Raw genomic sequence first — 5,431 nt, forward strand, 5'->3', positions numbered from 1 at the left:
TAAACCTGATTTTTATGTCGATTGCTAGTTGTAATCCTGCTATCAAATCTTCATATTTTGCCTCTTTATTTGTGGCTTGAAATCCGCAGGATATTGATTGAGGTATTGTTTTGGATAAAAATCAGCTAAGTATAATGTATCCAAATATGTTAATGTGAGGTATAGTGCTACGATAACAATGACAATTATATGAACGAAAATGGAGTGAACACAGTAATTTGTTGCGAGGAAAAACCATTTGACCTTGTTCAGATCAAAAGAAAAAACCCCGGGTGATGACAACTCATCAATCACCAGTTTATTAATATAAAAAAAGGGTTACAATGGGTGGAGTTGTTGATCAACGAATACAATGAATGCTATGTGTGTGTGATTACAGATAACTTAGCAGCTAGAGTATGTGCGAATGTGTGTCTCTAATGCTGATCACAACTCAGTATATAAAGAAAATAAATAATAACTAACTAACAAATAGGTCCTATAAATCCGCTAGTCTTCCACTCTTCTTCATCGTGCTCTTTGACCACGTGCTCATAGAAGCTCAGTGACGAAATAAGTGGTAGACTAAGTCTAGGAGCCGTTGCTGTTATTAAACATCAGTCTTCATACGATAATCATCCATTAATAGCAATGTTGACTTAGGATCTTGGATCCAGGCTTAGCTAGAGACTTCTTCAGAAGGATAATTGATCCAAGCACGTCTTCAAGAATGATATATCCTTAGTACTCAGTTGTTGGTGATTCAACAGGAAGTCCTATAAATCCACCACTTATCCCACTAGCCTAGTCTTCCGCCTTGACCACGTGCCGCGGGTGCCTTGTAGCGAAACATTCGGTACACCGAGTCATAAAGTCATTATAGCTAGCTATCTCCTCACCATTCAAATGCATTCATTAGTAAATAAGTAATACCGAGGATCCTTGATCCTTCATAACTTGAAACATATCTTAAGGATAATCTATCCACAAGATAGTCAGGGATAATGGATCCTCAGCATAAAATTCATGCCCTAACAATTTCCCCTAAAATGGATGGTGATTATGTAACACAGCTGTCATTTTGAATTTCAAATCCCTGAAAAAAGAAGATGATTAGACGTGTGTCAGGGAGTTATTATCCATAAACCATAATTATACGCCGCCTATGCGAAGATCATAACCCTTTTATAATCACATATTCAGCCATAATTCAGGTATCCTTCTCTCTTTTTTCTTTCAATCATGTCTTCTATTTCTATATCTTCTTCCTCTTCTGAGCATTCCGACCCCGACGAACTCTATTCGCAAGGTATCCTCGTAGCCCCGTCCTCCGAGATCTGTAAGTTTATGGATCCGGAGACTGATAACATCCGTTCACTTTTCCCGGCCAACACTGTTTTTCGACCCTTCGACTCCACAACCCGCTGCGATTGCACATCCACCAACTGGGTTTGTTTTCCGGCCCAACCATTTCTAATAGGTTTCAAGTATGCCTTTCCTGATCTCAACCAAAGATTCTTCACCTTGACGGGAATCAGTTACGTCCAGACCATGCCGATCTTTTGGAGAGTTCTTCATACCATAGAGAGGATAATCGAAGATGAGGGTGTCGAGTTCGGCTTAGCGGAGTTAGCATACATATACAACCTAGTTACCCATGGTTCCAAAAGTTTTGTCTTCAAATCGAAACCTCATCAAGTGGTTTGCTATCCGATCTGCCTGGAGTCGAAGAGAGAATTAAGAGATTCTTATCACTGGATCCTACAATAAGAACATTTCAAGCTAGGTTTATTGAAGCTTTTCAGGAGATATATTCAGAAGCAAACATGTCAAGTAAGTTTTTTACAAGTAGTTTCAATAATTATCAAAATATAATTGCCAAATTATCTGTGGATCCTGGTTTACAGGTGCTCAGAAGTCAGGGAAATCCGCATCCATGTTCTCACTCGAAGATATCGACTGCATGTTCACAAAGAAGGAGACCTCCAAGTCCACTCCGATAACTGAGCCTCGTCCAGTCACAACCCGAGCCAAGTCAGGAGCTAAGAGGAAGAAGAGCTCCGAACCAGAGAACCCCTTTGAGACTGAAAACAGCTTCTGGAGATGCTTTCGACCATAAGGATCCTTTATTCTTTCAATCTTTGCTGCTCAAGTATTCTTCTAATTCTGTCCTGTTTTCTTTTATAGGCCATCAATTCTGCCCGAAGCCATCATGAGAAGATCGTTGGAGAGTATGAAGAGACCCTTGCTGCGATGAGGTCCATGGCTGCTGCTAAAGACAAGGCCCTCTCCAAAATGACCAAGGAGAAGAAACATGCAGAGGATCATGCATCCACACTTTCAGTCCAAATGCAGAATGAGATCAACTGGGCAACCAACGAGGCAAAGATTTGGGCAGCTAAATCGGTTCTTCAAGCTAGGATCAAATTGGTGACTGAGGCTAATGATCCATCCTTTGACAAATCCTCATGGGACATCAAGCAGTGGAAGCAAGCCTTGACTTACTTGGGTGGTGGTGAGGACGAAGAAGAAGGTGAGATGGCTGATGCAGGTGAAGCAGGTACAAGCGGAGTGAAGGATGTGGATGAAACTGAAGGAGGAAAGGAAGCAGCGATGGAGGATGAAGCAACTGCATAAATGGGCAATGAAGGATATAGAAGACAAGGCCAGAGCCCGTTTTCTTTATTTTGTTTTGTGGTGTTTTTATGAACAATAATCATGGTTTGTAATAGACAGTAGTAAATAGGGTAAATGATCTATGATCCTTAAGACAATTTGCGGGGGTAGCAAAGGTGGATTGATCCTCTGTATATGGGGATGAAACCTTTGTTGCCCCTGTTCTTTATTTTCCTGCACTTATGAACAATTAGTAACTTTTACTTATCCCGGGTGGATGGTCCATCTTTTGAATGGTGAAATCCGGTTTAAGGATTTTGGATAAGTCCAAGTGGCTTATGTTTAATAATATAAATCTTTTGACTATTTGTTTGTTAATTATTATTTTGAAAGCTTATTGGGTGTAATCTTAGGATATCCTTAAGAAAAGCGATTATAGAAATTTTCGAATATAATATCCTTAGAAAAATAATTTAAAATTTTAGAATAGAATATCCTTAAGAAATAATTCAAAGATGTTAAATCTTTAAACAAAAAGATCTATAAGATACCTATCTAAACCAATATAACTTTGTAAGTAGAAATCATACCACAAGGTCTAGGTAGACCTAAGTTATCATAAGTACAGAACCTTCGGTGATCCATGGAGAAGTAATTTAAAGATTTTGAATCCATAGGACTTTGCCTTCGTGATGAACTTAGAGAATCTGTTGCAAATAACTTATAATGTTAACTGGGATCAAACCCATTAAACTGGGGACAAGCCCAAATAAAATACTAGGGACAAGCCCGTGCAACTGGGGACAAGCCTGTGTACTGGGTACAAGCCCGTGAAACTAGGGACAAGCCCAAAACTGGGGACAAGCCCAAATACGGATGTTAACTGAGGACTCGCCCAAACCGGGATTTAGACCAAACGTAAGATAACGTGAAAACGATGTAAACCGGTGGTATGGTACGTCTACCATAAATCGTAGGATCCTCCATATAGCCGAAAGCAATGAAATTGTCAGCCACTAAGCGTGTACTGGTCCCGCTGCCCCGGACTATACGTTGGATAGCGTGCGCTCCAGGCGAGTGTGTAGAAACTCTAATTTATAAGAAATGTGAAAACCTTTAAACCGTAGGGGATATGACCATCGGGGGTCATACCCAATCGTGGGCTAGGCCAAGGGAAATAGCTTAGTACCTTAAATGTAAAGGAGAGGTGGCCAACCTCTTGATTATTACACATCTTATTAATATCCTGCATTGATGCTTAAAACTTGGAAGAAACAAAAATGTTAAGAATACGTTATCCTTAAATAAGTAATAATAAATTTAAAAGGATAAATGATCAGATAGATATTACCAATTTTGGGGATCCTTGATCCTTTAAGGATACTCAATCCTCAGAGGATACTTGATCGTGACCAGAAAAAGTATTTTTTGAGGTGGATAGCATTCCATGCTCTTGGTAACCTGTTGCCTTCCATAGTGAGCAAATGATATGCCCCCTTTCCTTCCTCCGACTCGATTAGATAAGGACCTTCCCATTTGGGTTCTAACTTCTCATCAGCCGGATTGGTCTTATTTGGGAAGGCTTTCCTCAAAACTAAATCTCCTTCTTAAAATCTCCTAATCCTTATACTTTTGTTGTATGCCCCAGCTACCCGTTGTTGATAAGCTGCCATTCTGATCTTGGCCAGGTCTCTGAGTTCTTCAACATTATCCAAGTCTTCAGGAAGAATTTCTTCATTGGCCTCAGGATGCACGGATGCTCGTTCTTGCTGTAGGAACCACCATTTATGTGGGGATAATGGCTTCTGATCCAAACACCAATGAGAAGAGTGTTTGGCCTGTTGAATTTTTGGGTGTTGTCCTGTTGGCCCAAAGAACATAAGGTAGCTTCTCAGACCACTTTCCCTTCTTGGATCCTAGCTTCTTCTTTATATTGTTGATAATGATTTTGTTGCTAGACTCCGCTTGACCATTAGATTGAGGATGCACTGGAGTAGAGGTAATCATCTTGATGCCCTAGCTGTCACAAAAGTTAGTAGTTCTTTTCTCAATAAATTAGGAACCATTATCACAAATAATCTCAGAAGGAATGCCAAATCTAGTTATATTATTTCGTTTAATAAAGGATATAACTTCCCTTTCTCGGACTTGCACAAATGCTTCTACTTCAATCCATTTAGAGAAGTAGTCTTTCATAGCAAGCATAAAGACCTTTCCACCTGGTGCCTTTGGTAGCTTACCAACAATGTTCATTACCCACTTCATGAAAGGCCATGAAGAGGATATATGATACATTGGTTCTACTGGCTGGTGAAGGATATTTGCATGCCTTTGGCAAGTATCACACTTTTTCGAATATTCCATTGCATCCTTCTTCATCGTTGGCCAGAAGTATACTGTTCTTAGAATCCTAGAAAACAGGGCTCTACCTCCGGTGTGATTACCACAATCACATTCGTGAAAATCTTTGAGCACCTCTTGGATTTCAGGATCCTCGATGCACCTCAAGTATGGACCTGCAAGAGATTTCCTGTATAGCATATCATCTAATAAAATATATTGTGATATCTTGAGTTTGAAGGATTTGGGATTCTCAGTGGCTGGAATCTCTCCAGTTTGAATGTGCTACTTGATTGGGAGGATCCAGGATCCTTGGCTAGCTAAGGATGATGGATCCCAAAGTACAATCTGTTTATCACGTGTTATCTCCCCAACTTCTTGCTCTCCGATTGCTAGCGAGAGTATATGGATGATTGGGATCTTCGTATCTTCTGGAATTTTCAAGGATGAGGCCAAATTTACTAAGGCATCTGCCCCCGACATTTTCTTCCCTTGG

This window comes from Bidens hawaiensis, unplaced genomic scaffold (genome assembly GCF_021521415.1).
Source record: "Bidens hawaiensis isolate Kalapana, Puna unplaced genomic scaffold, B.hawaiensis_p1.1 tig00048886_1, whole genome shotgun sequence".
Taxonomy (NCBI): Eukaryota; Viridiplantae; Streptophyta; class Magnoliopsida; order Asterales; family Asteraceae; genus Bidens; species Bidens hawaiensis.